Source organism: Grampus griseus (assembly GCF_964374135.1).
Source record: "Grampus griseus genome assembly, chromosome: 2".
Lineage (NCBI taxonomy): Eukaryota > Metazoa > Chordata > Mammalia > Artiodactyla > Delphinidae > Grampus > Grampus griseus.
Window position 1 is genome coordinate 141,265,830 of NC_139018.1, and position 20,045 is coordinate 141,285,874.

Consider the following 20,045-nt stretch of genomic DNA (forward strand, 5'->3'; position numbering starts at 1 on the left):
TGCATCATTACACATGACTAGTCTAACAATTCAGTTCTTCAACTCTCCCCACTAAGAGGTTTCATGGGTCAAACTGACCTCAGACTCCAGCATTAGTTACAACAACAAAAAAAAAAGTCAAAGAGTCAACCAGGAATTAAATGGAATGTCCAGGAAGAGTTCAGTTAATACATTACCACAGTAGAGCACTAGATCACCATTTAAAAAGAGAACATTATTATGACTATATAAATATTGTTCCCTGCAGAGCCAAGAAATGTGCCAGGAATTCTAGTTCCTTCTGTACAGTTCCAATGTCAAGAGCCAAGTGCTCCTCAAAGGGAAAAGTTCCCAGCATCCAGGTCAAAGAGAAGCTTCTCCTCTCCAGCTCTCTCCCCACTGTTCAGGGCAGGTGGTGGTGGTATCTTAGTGCGTTTCACATTTGGATCACAACAGGCTTGCGGTCATTTTTCTTTTCTGTGGCATTTTTCTATTGCCTTCTTTTTCCTATTGAGAAAAGAAACACAGCCCATCTTCCTAGAACCCTTGTGGTCTTCCAGCTTCTTGTTCATTCTGAACATTTCCTGGAATCCATTCCAGTCTCTGTCCTGGAGATATTATTCTTGGAGCTGACGACTTCCAGTTCTAATTTGGACCGGGTGCTTCTGAGGCCCACTCACAGCCGTCTGTCTGGAAGTTCTTTTCTTCAGGCTCCCAGAAGCTACCAATTCTCTTTCTGCCCCCAACTGCCTCCTTCATAGGCTTCACCCTTGTTTGGCTGGTGTAGACCCTCAGAATGAGCGGGAAGTAAACGTTTAAGTCCTTGCATACCTGTAACTGCCTCCACTCTCCGCCCGACACTGGATGAATTGGGCTAGGTGTATTTGCTTCCCAGGGCTACAAATGACCACCAACTGGGTGGCTTAAAACAACAGGATCATTCTCTCACAGTGTGGAAGCCAGAAGTCTGAAATCAGTTTCACTGGGCTAAAACCAAGGTGTCAGGAAGGTCAAGCTCCCTCCAAAGGCTTGAGGGGAGAATCCGACTCCTGGCCTTTTCTAGCTTCTAGGGTTGCATTCCTTGACCTCTCCCTCCATCTTCAAATCTCTCTCTGCTGAGGTCTTCATGTCCCCATCTCTCTTCTGTATCTGTGTATAGTAAAATCTCCTTAGGTCTCTCCCTCATAAGGACACGTGTGATTGCATCAGGGCCCACCAGGATAATCCGCCATAATCTTCTCATCTCAAGATCCTCCCCTTAATCACATCCACAGACCCTTTTTTTTACCTTATAAGGTAACACTTACAGGTTCCAGAGATTAGGGCCTGATATTTATAGGGGACATTTTTCAGTCTACTCTGCAGGATATAAAAATTTTTTCCAATGGTTAAAAACTTATTTTCCCTCAGTGTCTTGAAGGCCTGGCTTTACTATTGATTGTCTTTCATCCATGTTACCTGATTAGACGTTTATTTTGCTGCCTCTTCCTCTCTCTGATTCCTCAGCGTTGAGAGCACTCCTCGTTCCCTCCCCAGCTAATCTAACTGAGTAAGTACCATGGCTTCAAACACCATCCATTGACCCCAGATCCACGCCGGACGAAGGAAGGCTTTGTTCTAGAAGGCCAGCACCCACACCCCCAGCCTTGCCTCTGCCAACAAAGTTCACCTGTCCTCATTTTCCCCTGAGACCTTCCATTAAAGTCCCAGCTTTCAGCACCACGTCTCATTTCTGCCCTGGGATGGACCTGCAGGCTTAGTTGAGAGGCTCTCTGGGGTTCTTGGGCAGGGCAGACTGGCCCGCTCCACTCGGGCCCACTGGGCTCTGGGGCTTCTCTGCTACATTTCTGATGTGGCCATACCTCCACCTGCTTTCTATCGTCCAGAAATTTGTTGCAATCTCTCAGCTGCTGCTAATCCCCTCCCATTCACTTTGCTGTCATAGGATTATACTTTTAATAATCTCTTTATTATCATTTTAATGGGTTCTGGGGAGGAAGGGTAGACAGAGGCACATGCGCTGAATCCTTCATCTTGGACTCTAAGTTAATCTCATTACCTTTTCAGTTATAACTTGCATATGCCGCAAAGATAACAGACGTTCTATTCTAAGCCCCTTGTCCGTGGGCTCCCATTGGTGGGAAGTGGGAGTGGGGACGGCAGGTTTCGGGTTCACATCCCAGCTTGTCACCTCCCACCCACCTCCGACGCACACAGACCCTCCTTGTCTGAGCACTGCCCGTCCTGACACAGATCTGCCAGTGCGAGTTATGAGACTGGCAGACTGCGTGCAGGTTTCCTCTTTCCAGGATTTTTTTTTAAAAAGCAAATTACTTCTGTGGCCTTCCCTATAAGGCCGGAATACAGGCACCGGGACATGAAATGAAGAGAAGGGACAGTGTTAAATGGGGAACATCTTTTGCAGGTTCCATCAGCCCAAGAGAACCTTTTCACTCAAAAGCGAAGCCTGCATGACACATCCCTGCCTCACCAAGGCTCAAGTTTAAAAATAAACACGGGCATTTGAAGGAGCACAAAAATAATTCGTGCCCGAGGCTCCGCAGAACCGCATGGCACCAGGTGTATGCTGACCCCGCAGGAGCTGAGACAGGCCACGTTCAATAGAAAGTCAGCCCTTGTGGACCTCAAACGAGCGATACACGAGTAAAGGGAGCCTTTTTGTGCTGGATTCCCTTGTACTACAGAGCGTCAACTGCACCCCATTCAGACCAACCACGGGCGTCTGCTCTGTCTAGCTATTCATACAAGGGCTGTGAAGGCAGCCCCCAGCCCCAGCCCCGGAGCCCAAATCCAAGACCTCACCCAGCCTTTGTCTCCTCTTCCCTATCAACCCCTGCACCAACGTACAGGATTAACAAAACAGAAGTTCCTCTCACCCATACCTGTGCCTTCAGAGGAGCTGTGCCTTCCCCCTGGAATGCCCCCTTGTTCACGGCCACCCCCCGCTTAGCCCACCCCCACTGGTCAGAATCCTACCATCTTTCAAGACAAAGTGCAATTTGGTCACCTCTTCCATCAGGGGCACCTGGGTCCACCACCAGACTGGATTCTCTCTCTGGAGCCCAGCTTTCTGTGCCTCCTCTGTGGCCCTCATATTATTCTGACTTGTCTTTGGGTAGCTATAGGTGTGCTGTACCCCCAAATTGGACTGTAAGCCCCCTTGGGCAGGAATCAGGTCTTCATTTCCAGAGCCCCTGCAGCACCTTGATAGAGGAAGTGTTTGAAGTTGTGGCCAGAGCTTTGAGTGAACCCAAGTCACAGAGGGCCCAGAGGGACTAGTCGCTGGCTGGTGTGACCCCTGTGAAATTCCACAGGGCAAACAAGCAGACCTTTGTTTGGAAGCAGTGGGAACCCCTCTCTACAGCAGAACTGCTAGGTAATGTTTTCCTTCCAGGCACACATACACACGAGCACACATACACACGTGCATGCACACAGACACACACAGAGGCATGCAGAGATATATTGACCCTCTCAGCTCCAGGCTGCAACAGGACAGCTGGAGGCCCAGCTTACGGCTTCCACCAGCAACGCCTCCCTTTACCCCAGGTGCTGCACAAATGACCTTTCCCGATGCACTCTGCCTGGCCTGAAAGCACAGCTCTACTGGGGTGAGCTTAAGGGCCAGGACTACGTTTTATGTGCCATGTCACAGCCAGAGCCTGGCACCCGGAAGACATGTCTTAACAAAGTGGTGAGAGAATTCCCTGGCAGTCCAGGGGTTAATATTCAGCACTCCCACTGCCGTGGCCCAGGGTCCATCCTGGTCGGGGAACTAAGATCCTGCAGGCCGCCTGGCGCAGCCCAAAAACAAAACAAAAAAACAAGGGGGTGAGACGGAAGGGTGCAGAGAGAGAACAAAAGGGTCCAAGCAAACAGGCAGTCAAGTTCCATTTATACTTCGTTAGGTTTGGAAGGAAATGTACGCAGCATTGGTAGGTCTTCAGCAGACAGAAATAAGTGACTATTAGAAGAATGACATGTTTTCCTATCACACTGTGCTCTGGTTAGGATGAATCAGATGGGGGCTATTTATCATACTGGATCTTCTACAGGTTTTCCTCCCTTTTGGAAAAGGTCTGACACTCGACTTTTAGCAGACCCAGGCAGCTAGCAGGTGTCCAGACAGTTGGGGCCTACGTGTGCCCAGAACAGCCCGTGCTCCTTCCCATATACCAAGGACACACTGCCCGTCCCCTCCGAAGGCCCAGATGGCCTGTGTGTAGACTTCTCCCCACTTCCTTTTTATCTCCTCCAAGCGCTCTGCATCAAGCTTCCATCCTCAGATTCACGGGTTTCCACGCACGCTCACATTTGCAGCGCAATTCGTGTGCCTCTCCTAAGGCATCTGGTTTTTAAATAGGAAATGCCTTTCCATGTCCTAGAGCAATGCTGAGATCCACTCACCAGATCTCGGCAGTACCTCGGAAAAGGTATTTCCTAGAGGTCCTGGCATGTACTGATCACCTGTCGGTGTCTGGCATCGTGCTGGGCACTGACATACATAGCTCACCTCATTTTCCCAACAACTTTGAGAATCAGTGTCTGTGTCTTCATTTTACAGAGGAAAACGGGGAAAAGATTAAGTAACGCACCCAAGGGCACACAGAGTTGTCAGGCGGGAGTCACCTGGGTCACCTAAACCCAACACACCCCTCAGCCTCCCTTCCCACTTGTCCCAGGAGGCCCCACACCTGTGTTCCCTGACCCTCCTCCCCAGGCTGCCTCGCCTGCCACCATGTTCAGGCAGAAGCCCTCCTGAGGACCTCAGCGGGTCTCTGGGCAAACAGGTTCATCCTTATCCATCTCTTACCAAGGCTGTCATCTCAGGCCTTAAGGAATGATCCAGAAATCCAAATCCTGCTCACCAGCAGCAACCCCACAGTCCTTCCCAAAGTCTCCACAGTCAGGAGAAAACCCAGAAAATACCTCCTGAGTCCCCCAAACCTTCAGGTTCCTGGCCAAAGGCTCACAACTCCTAAAGGTGCCCCTGGGGCCTGTCTGGACCATGTTGATGAACCACCCACCAGGCAGTAAGATGGGGCAGCAGGCAGCAGCTGGCCCACCGGGTGCTTCAACAGCTGGCCTCCTGGGTGGCCACAGAGAATGTCCATCTGGCCCACCTGGGTCTCTATGCAGCCACCAGTCACCCAAACAGGTCTCTTCCCACTGCAGCACTAAACAACTAACTCAGGAAACCCCCTTGTCTCTCCAGCTCCTGTCCACACTCACCCCTGATCTGTGAGGCAGGCCTCCTCCTGACCATTCCAGAGTTCGTGCTCCCTATTGACCTTTCTGGGCCACATCTACCCACCCACCACCCTCTCAAACAGCACTTCCTCTGGGAAGCTAAGATTCTGCACTCAATTTCTTTTTTTTTTTTTTTATGTGGACCGTTTTTAAAGTCCTTATTGAATTTGTTACAACACTTCTTTTTTTTTTTTTATGTTTTGGTTTTTTGGCCACGCGGCATGTGGGATCTTAGCTCCCCAACCAGGGATGGAACCCACATTCTTGGCGCTGCAAGGCGAAGTCTTAACCACTCCAGGGAAGTCCCGACACCCAATTTCAATGTGTGGGTTTCCCCCCACACCACCAAGCAACTGTCTGAGACGCCAGCTGGGTGTCCTACAATCCAACTCAATTCTGACACCATCCACCCGAAGAGAGGGTCAGATCCCACAGGTTACAGGTTCAGTCCCACAAGACCCCCTCCCGCCCCCACTTCGTATGTCAATCACAAGTCCAGTTACCACCTGTACTTCTCACCAGCTGGCGACAGATTCAAGGTCTCAACAGTTTGATTCATTTGCTAGAGCAGTTCACAGAATTCAGAGAAACATTTTACTCACTAGATGACTGGTTTATTCTGAAAGGATATAACTCAGGAACAGCCAGATGGAAGAGACAGAGCAAGGTATAGAAAAAGGACTCAGAACGTCCCTGCTCTCTCTGAGCGCCACTCGCCCCAAATGCCCACGTGTTCACGCACCTGGAAGCTCCCTGAACCCTGCCCTTTCGGGTTTTTATGGAGGTTTCGTTACGGAGGCATGACTGATGACATCATTGGCGATCGATTCAACCTCCAGTCCCTCTCCCCTCCCCAGAGGTGGGGGAGCGTGGCTGAAAGTTCCAACCCTCTACTCATGTGGTTGGGTCCCCCATCCTCAGGTGCTTTCCCAGTCACCTCATTAACATAACAAGACACCTGTAAGGCTCTCTTCACAGGAAATTCCAAGGGTTTGAGGAGCTCTGTGCCAGGAACAAGACGAAGATCAAATATATATTTATTATAAATTATCACAGAAGCCTTCCCCAGCCTCTCCCTTCCAGGCCAGACACCCCTACCATCTGCCCTCGCGACACCCTGTACCTCTCCTGCAGAGCACAGCTGGATGACCAGGCTCCTCTCTACCTCTTCTTTCCTCCCTCAAAGTCCCAGGTCTTCAATCTCTTGTCATCAGACTCTGTCATCCTCTACCCCTCACTGCTGCTGTCAACCACCAACCCCGTGTCACTCCCCCTCGTTTCTGGATGATATCAGGATCACAGGCCCTCTCTCTCCCGATTCTCAGTCATTTCGACCCACACATACATGATCCTTCCAACTGGCCTCCTAACTGCTTGAACCCCCCTCAGCCTCTCCAACTCCCTGTCAAAACCTGTCATTTATCAGTAACTCCAAACCCGTCTATAATCTTCATTCCATGCGTCCCACCCTCTGCAACTGGCACCCACTCACCCACCGTGCCCGGTTCCTACTCCCAGTCACCTTTACCTGCTCTATTGCTCATGGCATTTGTCACCTCTAATATGCCATAAAATTTACTTCTTTGTTACAGTTTGATTTATCGTGTGTCTCGTTCAAATGTAAGTGTCACAAAGGCAGGGATTCTTGTCTGGTTCACCACGTGCAGCACCTGGTATACGAGACACTCAACAAACACTTGTTGAATGAATGACTTTTACTTTTGTAATTATTCAACCTCCATCTCCCCTGCTATACTGTAAGCTCTACAAGGACAGAGGTCAAATCCATCTAGGTCACCCCTGGAAGTACTCAGTAAATACTACGTAACTGAGGGAACGGAGGAGCAAAGTTCATATTCAAGAACTGCATTGCTGGGCTAAACCCGCTGCTTGCAAGGGTAACTTCCACCCAGACTGCTTGCATGCAGCTCTGTTCCCACTGGCTGCCACCTGGATACAGGTGACCTAGATAAAGCTGTTGATTCTGATAAACCCAAGCATGAAGCATCAGAAGCCCATAGGCACGGAGATCTGAGCATAAACAGTGCTTCCTGCTGCTGCCGTGCAAATATTTGATCCCATGGATGTGGGGGAAATTCGTTTTACCTGTTACCAAGAAGAGTTTCAGAGGCTACCTGAAAAAGTTCATTCTAAAAACAGATTACCTAGAAGACGCTCAACCATGAACTTCCTCCCAGCAAAAGACACTTAACGAGATCCTATCTAGGTTTCAGATCATAATTTCAGTCTGTGACTTCCCCTTCAAGCTGCACTCATGACTCACTAGGTTAGTTTAGCCATTCGCGGGTAAGGGGTTTGCTCTAGGAAAAAAACATACAAAGAAACCAAACGATTTTTGTAAGATGCACAAACAGAACCAAATGTCACTACTTCAGACTTAGTCTGACCTCTCCCCTAGGATGAAGGGGCTTGAAAAGCACTCCCATTGGTGGAGATAAAGTGCTGACAGGGAAACCAGTCCTGAAAATCACATCCCTCAAGCACCTTCCAGCTCCGGTTCCTGACAGGCAGCTCCTTCTATTACAGCCAGGAGAGGCCCAGCTACAGCAAAGCTGCCAGGACACTTGGGGAAAAAAAGTTCTCGTGCATCTTTCAGACAAACAATGCAGACAATCAGCTAAAGCTTGAACCCCTGGCAAGTGTGGGCGAGATCCTGATTCACAGCCAGAAAGCAGGTGAGAGCAACGTGGGCTTTGGCGAGCTTACCACCCTGCCCTGTGTCAAGATTAATGTCGACATAACTCATCCGACATAGACCCAGCCTAACGGGTTTACTTACTGGGGACTCAGATGCCTACTACGTGATCTGAACATTGTCTTAATAGATGTGATTGCAACATACAACTCAAGAAGACTGAAGAATTAAGTCATTCTGAGAACCTCTACTGAAATCTGAGAAAAAGGACCAGGGAGAAACTGGAAGAGAGAAGGATGAGAAAAGGAATGGGTTCGGTAGATTCAGGGCAAAATCTGTAGAAAATTCAGCTGCATTCCGGTGGTGATGACTTCCCCACGAGAACACACCTCTTGCAAAGGATCTCCTTCATCCCTCTCCAGAGGAGGAGAAGAGGAAACACAAGAAGAAGCACCTGGTGCAGAGCCCCAATTCCTATTTCATGGATGTGAAATGCCCAGGACGCTATAAAATCACCACCGTCTTTAGCCGTGCACAGTTTTGTGTGTTGGCTGCTCTACTGTCCTCTGCCAGCCTACAGGAGGAAAAGCAAGGCTTACAGGAGGATGCTCCTTCAGACAGAGGCAGCACTAAAAGCACCCTGAATCAAGATGAATGGGAAACCACACCAATAAGCACATTTTGGATTTAAAAAAAAAAAAGGAAGGAAAGAAAACTCAGCTGCATGAACAGTCATGGGTTCACATCAGACTAAATACCTGTTTATTACCCCTGCCCTTTGGAAGGTGTGCTAACAGAGCTTCCTTAAACACATCTCTTTTCTTTTAAACCTCAAGCGGTACTTTTGAAACAAAGATTGTTTTTGTCATGGAACTGTAAAAGTCTCAGAGTAATACAACGTATATAACCACCAGCCCACTCAGAGTCCTGGCTGTGTGACGTTAAACAAGTAACTTAACCTCTCTGAGCTCATTTCCTTATCCATAAAACATGAAGCTTAAATGAAATAATGCCTATAGATAATCAACAAATATTACTTCCCTTCCTCCTGGCAGAACTCAATCTTCTACAGAATCCAAGTAAGACACCACAATGACCATCTGGCATGACCTATGTCTGTCCAGCAGACCATTCTGTGGCCTCACAGATAAAGAACCTGTGTAATTACAGAACAGGAAGAAAGCTGGGAAATAATCGGCCAGTTCTGAGATGCCACCATGGCTCCTGAGGGGAGGGTCATCCTCCAGAAGATAAAGTAGCCTTCTCTTCCCTGCAGAGTCTCCAGAAATCTCCACCAAGTACATATAGAAACCAGTGCCAATACTACAGTGCTTGGGAGGATGCAGATGTGGCCCGTCTGCACCATCTCACGTGTGCAGTCACGTGGCAGTGAAGGGACAAATAAGACCAACTAAGAATTCACGGGGCTGATACAAACAGCTGATGGATGCAGCCTCTCAGGGGAAAACTTGCATTATATCACATGACACCTTCATCCGCTTTCGTGACATTTCCAGGGCTGTGCCAATTTCGCCGGGTGCTTGCAAGGCAGCTGTTTGAAGCTGCATCCCTTTCTCTATGAGGAGAACCTCCTTGGGCACCCAGCCAAGCTCTCCCCCTGAGAGGCTCCCAGAGGTAAAGTATGACCAGGCCTGGGCCACACAGCCATGCTTGGTGTACTCTACTTAATTATGTAAGGAATGAGGCATTGTTTCCTTTGTGGGCAAAGCTTTCAGAATATTTAAAATTCACGGGAGAAGCCAAGGAGTGGGTTTTTTTTAGCTCCCTCCCTTGAAGTAAGGGATATGGCTTTCAATCAGGTTGTGGGATTCCAATTCCAATTTTCCAGAATATTCCATCCTTGGTGAAACATGCCTGCTTTAAAAAAAAAAACAGGGATTCCCTGGTGGCGCAGTGATTGAGAGTCCGCCTGCTGATGCAGGGGATACGGGTTCGTGCCCCGGTCCGGGAAGATCCCACATGCCGCAGAGCGGCTAGGCCCGTGAGCCATGGCCGCTGAGCCTGCGCGTCCGGAGCCTGTGCTCTATAACAGGAGAGGCCGCAACAGTGAGAGGCCTGTGTACCAAAAAAAAAAAAAAAAAACTATGGCAAAAAACCACAAAAAACAATGGCCATCCTCCCTAGAAAAGCACATGCACATACACAATGCTCATACAGTTTGTGGGGAGGGGTGTTCACAGACCCCTGCACTGCATACAGGGACTTCATTTTAAGAAAACTTCCTTCAAATCATCCTCAGGAAACATGTGTCCAGACCCCTCCTGCTCTGCTCTCCCTTCTAAATTGGATGAACTCTGACACCCAGAACCAAATACAACATTCTAGATGCAGAGTGAAGCACACCCATCGCCTCTATTATAGCTATTTTCATACTTCGACTGAGGTCTTCAAAGTTTTAGCCAGCCTTCGAGACAACCACACCACCTGAGCGGACTCACGTGGAACTCACCATCAACTCAAAATCCCCAAGTCTTTCACATGCTCGGGAAGATGTGCCCCACTTCCCACCCCTTTACCTCGGGGAGAGCCAGGAGGCCACACCCTCTGAGTCACCCAGCATCATCCAGGCTCTCGGTCCTCCCTGCTCTGTTCATCCCCAAATCGGAGCCAGTCCTTCGCTCCCCCCTACACTCTCAAATCCTCTGTGGCCTCACTGAAGTCCTTGAAATCAGCGGGCACCAGCTGTCCAGCCAGAATATTCCCTTCACCTTCATGCCTTAACTGACCCTAGGCTGGTCCCTGAGGATAGCACTCCGCACACCACGCACAGCCAGTCTGCTCCTCTCGCCTCCTACAAAAGCAGAACACAAGGGGAGACGGGCGACTGGTGTCCTTGTGGCCCCCCCCCAGCACGTGGCTCTCTCTGAGCGCTTGAAGGCGAGACCATTCCAGCCACCTGCCTCCCCTCCCCACCCTCACCAGCCTCCAGGTGTTTCCGGTCATTGATCGGGGGCTTCAGCTCCAAGCCCAGCTGCTTCTTCCAGCCACCTCCTGTCACCACCACCATCCACACGGATAGCCCTCAGCACCCTGGACTCAGCCCCTTGACCTCCGCCAGTCCAATGCCTTCTTCCCCATGCCCTTCAGTGACTTCCCTTCCTTCCCTGAATGGCCCATACCCTTCCCACAGGCTATCACTGTTCCCAACCCCATGGGAATACCCTGCCCCTCAGCCTGATGCGTCCTGCCATCCGCTTCCCATGCCCACATCCAAGCAACCGGGCAACATCACAAAATTGGGTGGACATGTTTCACTTTAAAGGCATGTTCTCGGACCTCAAACTGTCACTCTGCAATGGCCCACAAAGCCTGGGTTTCTCTGGGAGGCTTACCACCTGCTCCCAATTTCACACCTTTTTCTTCTTCTCAAACTTCCCACACCCAGTCCTCCACCCTTTTTTTCAATTAATTAATTAATTTGTTTATTTATTTATTTATTTTTGGCTGCGTTGGGTCTTCGTTGCTGCGCGCGGGCTTTCTCTAGTTGTGGCGAGCAGGGGCTACTCATTGCAGTGGCTTCTCTTGTTGCAGAGCACGGGCTCTAGGCGCGCGGGCTTCAGTAGTTGTGGCGTGGGCTCTAGAGTGCAGGCTCAGTAGCTGTGGCGCACGGGCTTAGTTGTTCTGTGGCAGGTGGGATCTTCCCAGACCAGGGCTCGAACCCACATCCCCTGCATTGGCAGGCGGATTCTTAGCCACTGCGCCACCAGGGAAGCCCCTCCACCCTTTCTGTGAGCTGATGACCTTGTCTCAAACATCATGGAGAAAACAGGAGGCTTGGACTGGAACTCATGCATCTTCAACCCCACCCAGACCTGCCTCTTTCAGCTCCCACTGTGGCCTCCTTCCCTCCTTTCCAGGAGAGGGTGCCTCCCTCTCCCCACTCCAAGGGACAGTTCTTCCCCTGATGCCCTGAGCCCCATGCCTGTCATCTTCTCAAGGCCTGGGCTCCTCCGTCACCTCGCTTCTCTTGGGCAGCATTCCTGCCAGCATCCGTGCATGCTGGAGTTTCCTATCTTAAATACCTTCCCCCTTTACCCACAGCCTCTCATGTTGTCTCATTCCTCTCCTCCCTAAACAGTCAACTTCTTGAACAAGTGGTCCACGCATCCCCTACGCAACCCCTGTTCCAGCCTCCCATTCAACTTCCAGCCCACCTGGTGTCCGGCCCCACCTCGTCGCTGACTGGTTTGAGGTCAGGGCCACCAGCGGCCACCATGGCACCCAGTCCCAGGCCACTTCTCAGCAGCGCTTGACACTGATGCCCAAGCCCTCCTCCTGGAGATACGGCCCCAGTTCCTCCTCCCTCCCCGGGCGTTCCTCCTCTGTCTTCCTTGCTGGCTCCTCCTCTTCTACTGGCTCCTCGACAGTGGGTGTTCCTGAGCCCTCTCCCCCTCTGCCTACCCTCCCGATCCATCGTGACCTCACGCAATCTACCTCCAGTGTGACCTCCGCTGAGCCCAAGCTGCGTACAATCCACTGCCTTCTGCCCAGCTCCACTCACAACCTCTGGCTCAACATGATGCAGTTACTTGACCTTGCCTCACCCACTCCACACCTAACCTGCTCCTCCTGTAGGCCTCCCTACACCTACTGTTTGCTTAACCCCCAAACCAAATGGGTCCTCTTTATGTTCTCCCTCTCCCTTAACCTTAGCCCATATCCAATCCCTCTGAAAGTTCTCCAAACCATCTGTGGAATCCGCCCACTTCACTCCCTCCCCTCTGCAACCTTAGGCTCAGCCAGCATCCTCTTTGAACTGGAACCCAGGAACCCGATCACTTCTTCTGGCTCAGGGCTCATCCTCTTCATTCCATTCTCCACAGAGCACCAGAAAAGTCTTCTTAAAAATTAGGAAGGGCCGTGTTGCAGGTCTATTAAAACCCTTCAGTCTTGGACTTCCCTGGCGGTAAGGTGGTTGTGATTCCGTGCTTCCAATACAGGGGGTGCAGATTCGATCCCTGATCAGGGAACTAAGATCCCACACACCATGCAGCGCGGCCAAAAATAAATTTTTAAAAAAACCTTCAGTCTTATCCAATCTCACGACATCTCAAATAAAAACCATAGTCCAGGGCTTCCCTGGTGGCGCAGTGGTTGAGAGTCCGCCTGCCGATGCAGGGGATGCGGGTTCGTGACCTGGTCCGGGAAGATCCCACATGCCGCGGGGGGGGGGGTGGGCCCGTGAGCCATGACCGCTGAGCCTGCGCGTCGGGAGCCTGTGCTCCGCAACAGGAGAGGCCACAACAGTGAGAGGCCCGCGTACAGCAAAAACAAACAAACAAACAAAAAAACGCCATAGTCCATGCCACAGCCTATGAGGTCCCGTCCACCTTCATTCCTTCCTACTTCTCTCCAACCTCAGACTGGGCACCCTCCCCCCACTGCTGCCAGCCAGCCCCACAGGTCTGATTTCAATTTCTCAAACATTCTGGGCAGCTCCTTCCCACGCTGGGTCTTTACACCTGCTCCTCCACCTAGAATGGTCTGCTCCTGTTCTTCACGTGATGTAGCAGCTTAAATGTCACCTCTTCAGAGGCAGCTCATAAACATACATTCTAAAGTCAGTCTCAGCCCTTGCTTCTCTCTCATGGCACTGAGCATGACTTGCAGTTACTTTATTTGTGGATGCTTTTAAGAGGTTTTGTTGTTGTTGTTGGGGGGAGGCGAGGGCTGGGAGTGGGCAGAGACAGGCGGAATCTGTCTCCCTCACTAGAATGTAAATTCCATGGGAATAAGAGGAACCATGTCTGATTTAAATCATTAAATGTTAAAATGATACTATTTTGGATGTATTTGTTTAAAATACATTAAAATTTATTTCACCTGTTTCTTTTGCTTTTTTTAGAATGGACAATAGAACATGCAAAATTACATATGTGGCCTTCATATTTCTATTGGACTGTGCTGGTCTGGTTCGCAAGGATTGGGGGGAAGCAGATTATGATATTATGTTGATATAACATTGTATTATAGGGACTTCCCTGGCGGTCCAGTAGTTAAGACTCTGTGCTTCCAATGCAGGGGGCGCAGGTGCGATTCCCTGGTCAGGGAACTAAGATCCCGCATGCCACAAAACAAAACAAAACAAAACATGCCACAAACAAACAAAAAAACCCATTGTCTTATAATCAAATGTTTTATGTGATAAACAATATAGAGGGGCATGGGCCAAGTATTCAGGTACACAGAAGACGGGTAGGTCAGGCTAGGTTAGAGCAGGCTGCAAACGCCAAACTAAAGAAGATGAAGTCATGAATCATTGCTACTTAGCTGGGCGCCCTGTGAATTGACCCACAGTCTAGATATTCTTGTCTGCGTAAGACTCAGTGCTCCCATGCCCTCCCTTCCCCTTCTCATACTTAGAGAATCAGACTCATCAAAAGAAATGAGGTTTTGTTACGGTCTGGTTTTTCTTACCATCTCAGCTTTGGGCCACTCCAAGACTCAGAGTGAGGTCAAGGAGACAGCGCTGTGCAGAAGCACTCAGTCCATCTTCCATGGGACACACCCTACATCAGATGGTGGGGGAGAGGGCACAGATAAGCCATCCCCACCCTGCCTCTGCCCTCAGGTGTCGAGCTGACCCTGCGGGTCACCACATTAATGTTCATTCCCTCCAAGAGATTATCTGCTCCCCTGGAGCAAGGAAATCCACTTCTCACAGAGGTTAATAAACTTACAGATCTCATTACTCAAAGAGGTCATGCTGGCAAGAACTTTAATGCATTTTTTAGAAAAGGTCTGGAAGAATTATTAACAACAGAACAGTGACTGGCTACTCAGAGAAGCGAAAGCAAAAAGGGGACTGATGGGGATGAAGCAGGCTCTCCCCTCCTCCTACGCAGCATCCCCGACAGCTGCGGAGAGCAAAGCACCTGGAATCCAACCAGGGCGGCCGTCTCTGACTGCCCATCATCTGGGTCTGGGACTGCTTGCCTCTGCTCCTGCCCCCAGGTCGCTTGGATGTTGGCAAGTAGTCTAGCTGTGGCAACTGGCACCTTTGCAAACTCACATTCCTGAATCTCCAACCAGTCCCTCAGGTTGCTCACAAATCTGTATTTGCCCCAGCTAACTCCCTGCCCCACCCCCAACAACCAGCTGTACCAAACCATTTCCTCTGTTCCCAAACTACCGCCTGGTTCTCAGATCAATTCCTTAGCTCACACTGAGAAGGAAAAGCCAGTTGGGACTTCCCTGGTGGCACAGTGGTTAAGAATCTGCCTACCAAGGCAGGGGACATGGGTTTGAGCCCTGGTCTGGGAAGATCCCACATGCCGCAGAGCAACTAAGCCCGTGCGCCACAGCTACTGAGCCCATGTGCCGCAACTACTGAGGCCCGCACGCTCTAGGGCCTGTGTGCAGCAACTACTGAGCCCACATGCCACCACTACTGAAGCCCGCGTGCCTAGAGCCCATGCTCCGCAACAAGAGAAGCCACCGCAATGAGAAGCCCGTGCACTGCAACGAAGAGTAGCCCCTATTCGCCGCAACTAGAGAAAGCCCACGCTCAGCAACGAAGACCCAGAACGGCCCAAAATAAATCAAATTAAAAAAAAAAAAAAAAGGCCAGTCAACCCAGCTCCCTCATTCCCCTTTCCACCACAGCCTCAAAATGCCTCCATACCTGTACCTTGCCTGGTCTCTAAGGATGACCCTCCCAGCCGAAAGCTCTTGTTCTAGTTCCCGCCTGCCTCCAACCTCACTGCCTCTCATCTTTCTCTAATGCCTTCAACCTCCTCCTTTCCCTTCCCCCTCAGACTTGCAACATGCTCAATTATGAAATAAAAATCAGCCTTCCTTCTACCCTGACTCATCCTCAAACTCACCTTCACCTTCAGCCAGACTTCTCTATTCCCCTACCACATGCTCACTCCTTAAATCACTGCAGATGGATTTCTGCCTTCACACTTGGCGGAAGCTGCTCTTAAAATCCATCAGTGCCCTAACACTCCCACCCTCACAGTGTATTTAGCAGCATGCACCTTGGGTCCCCACCCAGCTTTCTGAGGTCTTCACTCCTGTTGAGTACACCTCCCTTTTCAGCCTCCTCTTCCCTGGCTTCCGCGACACCTCTCTCCTCCAGCCTTCCTCCAATGTCATCACCTCTAAGACTCACCCACTGGCTTCTTTTCCTTCTCTTCAACTGTCATCCTTTCCCAGAGTTCCATCTTCACCTTCTTGACCCACTCTCTCCTTGGCTGATCACATCCATCTCAGAGGTGATGGCTCTCAAATCTGTACCTCTGATTCTATCCTAATTGCTAAGTGCATTGCTAAGTGCTAGGGCTGAATTTCTACTGACAGAGGCCACTCCATATGACACACCACAAGTGGAAATTTACCATAATCACCCCAGACTAAACCCTCATCAATTCCCTCCCCAAAACTGCACCTCCTCTTGTGTTCCCAACCTTGGTTAATGGCACCACCATCCACTCAGCCATACCGTCTAGAAATATCCGAACTGCTGGCAGCTCTGCCTCTCCCTTTCTCTCATTCCAACAATCAAGAGCCGTGTGTCCACCTCCCACCTGACTCTCAGGGCGTCTCTGGCCTCCAGAAAGTGCATCTCAAGAACATGGATTCTGCTTCTCAAACAGGCTTGAACTTGGTTTCCAACTCTGCCACTTCCTGGCTAGGAGCTTGAACAGATTACTGATTTCTCAAGTCCAGTGTCTCCAACTATGAAAGTGAGGGTTGTTGTGAGAATTAAATGAGATATTATATAGACACACTCTGCATGGTAACTCCAACCCACTAAGTTCTCATTAAATAATAGTTTAATTTGTGTCCTAACTTAGCGACTCTATAGGAAAGACGTTCAAGCTTTCTACCTCTCACCTCCAGCAAGGTGTCTTACATATATTTTTCTATTTTATTGTATTATGTTCATTCCTAGAAGCCGTCTCAGATCTGGAACAGAACAGGGCAAGGTTTACGTTACATAAGTCTGTGCCATATCTTCTTTCTGCTCTCAACATTTCTTGCCTGACTGTGGCTAGTTCCTATGAGGTCTCTTTCCTCTAATCTCTTAACTTTCTATGCAACCCTTCATTACCATCTCTGGAATAATTTTCCTAACGCAAGTAACATTCTTCTCTTCAGAACTGAAAGTGTTCCCTCATTATGTATAGACTGAAGTCCAATTCCATGGGATACAGCATGCTTCTGCCTCCTACCCCAAGTCACCTCTTCCGCTCTGAGCCCACTGCCTGCCACTGCCCTGGGGGTCAGGCCTCATTCTCTGGTACCAAGACTAACTGCTCCCCCCACCTCCAGCCTCACCCATGACTGGCTCTCTGCCACCCACAGGATGAAGTCCCAACCACTTGGCACAAAGGCCTTTCCTTCATGTCTATACCTTCCTGACCCCTTCTCCACACTCACCATGTACTTCACATTCTTTCTCACCTCCCTGCCCACCACTAACAGCTAACGCACATCACAATGTGTATTTCATTTAATCCTCACAACCACACTATGACGTTGGTACTATTATCATTCCCATTTCACAGATGAGGAAACTGAAGGTCAAAGAAGGTCAGTATCTTGCTCCAAGTCACACAGCCAGCGAATGGCCAAGCCAGGCCTGAGTACAAGGTTTCTGTTCTTGACCTCCATACTCCACTGCCTCCTACGGGAAGCTCTCTCCCTCTAAATGCTTCGCCTTGTCCTGCCTTTCTGTCTGCCTGGGAAACTCCTACTCGTCCTTCAAGACTCAGTTCCAAGGTCATCTCCTTCAAGAAGCCTTCTCTAACTTCTTGCAGAGTTAAGCATTTCATCCTTGTTCATATTTCAATACAAGGGCTAATCTCACTGCCCTAATTAGCTGCCCACCATCCATCTGCCTCAGGAGGGCAGGGACCCTGTTCTAACAACCTCTGTCCTCCTAGAGCCTGGCCCAGAGAAGGTGCTCAAGAGCTAGGGGATGGCCATTGGTCAAAGAGTCAAGAAAGCTACAGAATGGGCTTCCCTGGTGGCACAGTGGTTAAGAATCTGCCTGCAAATGCAGGGGACACAGGTTCGAGCCCTGGTCGGGAAGATCCCACACGCCGCAGAGCAACTAAGCCTGTGTGCCACAACTACTGAGCCTGTGCTCTAGAGCCCGCAAGCCACAACTACTGAAGCCCGTGTGCCTAGAGCCCGTGCTCGGCAACAAGAGAAGCCACTGCAATGAGAAGCTCATGCACTGCAACGAAGAGTAGCCCCCACTCGCTGCAACTATAGAAAGCCCACTCACAGCTACAAAGACCCAATGCAGCCAAAAATAAAATTAATTAATTAAAAAAAATTTTTAATTATAAAAAAGAAAGCTACAGGAGCTGATGAACAGATGAAGGGTGATGACAAAGGAGTTCAGATCCATATAAGTGGGTGGGAATCAGAGATATGAGCCTCTGAAACCAACTACTGTCTAGTCCACATGGCCCCTGGTCCCATATCCCTCCCACGTTAGTCCACTAGGTAATGTTTGGTGGATGTCCACCTCCCCACTAGACTGCAAGCATCATGGGACCATGAATGGTCATCATTGTGTTTGTTCCCAGCACCTACAACAGTGCCTGACACAAGGTAGATGGCCACGATTCCTTGAAAGAATAAGAGAATGAATATACAATGAAGGGTTCCCTAACCAGCAACACAAATCCCTAGTCTGATGCCCACAACGGGGAGAGCTCCTTGGGTTTTTTGTCCACACTTGCACCTCCCCATGAAAGCAACTGGTTGGTAGACTGGCTTTCTTGTTGGGATGGGTGGGTCAGCTTCCTAACCTTCCGTGTCCACGGACTGGTAACATTCCTCCACCCGCACGACTGGAGAGGCTTTAGTGATACGAACGAGAGCTTCAGAAGGCAAACCGCATATTCTCCGGGTCACCCAGTGACAGGGAACCAACCTTGGCAGTACTCAGGACTGGCAAGCAGCTGAGGACTCAGGGGAGCGCCCAAGAGGATTAAAGATGAAGAATGGACCATTCCCAACCATGTACTCCATAAGGTACCTCAGGAGTACCTTGAGGAGTACACCTGCCAACCTCCTACCCAAAACGGAAATGATCATGATGATCACGGTGAATTTGGCCACCACTGATGAAATATTTATGTGTGAGACGTTGTGCTAAGCACTTTACACACGTTTTTCTCATTAATCGTCTCAGTCCTTTAACAGCTGAAGACAGTGAAGCTTAGAGAGATAAAATGACTTGTCCAAGCTCACACAGCCAACCAGGGGGGCTGGGGTCTGTACTGAGCCCCCCTGAGTCCCCCTGACAGGTGGCCTTCCATGACAATGGACTCATCTTGCTGAGACAGCCAGTTTTTTTGTTTTCTTGTTTTTTTGCGGTACGTGGGCCTCTCACTGCCGTGGCCTCTCCCGTTGTGCAGCACAGGCTCCGGACGCGCAGGCTCAGCGGCCGTGGCTCACGGGCCCAGCCGCTCTGCGGCATGTGGGATCCTCCCGGACCGGGGCACGAACCCGTGTCCCCTGCAGTGGCAGGCGGACTCTCAACCACTGCGCCACCAGGGAAGCCCGAGACAGCCAGTTTCATCTTCGGTCCGCTCGGAGGGGTTAGAGAGCTCATCCTCAGGCCCATGACCTGAAATCAGCCTTGACGCCGCCTCCACCAAGACCTCCTTTTCCTGCCCTTTGGAGCCTCCCGAAACAGGCTCCATTCCTCTTCCCCAGGAGGACCTTTTCTCCATCACCCCACGCCCCCCCAGGACAAACAACTCTCCTGTTCTCCATTTATCTCAACAATCCCAGTTAAAAGCTTTTCCAATTAAAAATCCCAAAAGGGATCCAATGCCTGGGCAGCAGGGTCTACAATATTCCTCATTAATTGGATCCCTGTGGACAACCCCTACCCCAAAACCCACAGACAAGATTTCCCCCAGAGCACAAAGGGAGGAAGGAGGACAAAGGGCTGGCTGGGCAGGTCTGCCCCTCACTGGTGATCTGGACCAAGATCTCCCCAGGACAAGGCAACAAAAAAGGGACCGTCAGAGCCCCCCTGGTAGCTGGGTCTCAGCCTCAACTCGGCTGGGAGGCACCTGGGTACCAAAGGGTCTCTTACTGCACAGCTCTCAAGCTAACTGCTTTGGCTGGTGGCGATGCCTTA

At 50.2% G+C, this 20,045-nt stretch overlaps 1 protein-coding gene and 1 pseudogene across 2 annotated transcripts in view; one reads left to right on the forward strand and one right to left on the reverse strand.

Moving 5' to 3' along the window:
* HOMER2 (homer scaffold protein 2) overlaps positions 1–20,045 on the reverse strand; it is a 102,052-nt gene that overhangs the window by 73,844 nt on the left and 8,163 nt on the right. The gene's annotated exons all lie outside the window — the stretch shown is intronic.
* On the forward strand, positions 8,296–8,539 carry LOC309818786 (small ribosomal subunit protein eS27-like; annotated as a pseudogene). Its single transcript has one exon. The product of its transcript is annotated as a small ribosomal subunit protein eS27-like (transcript).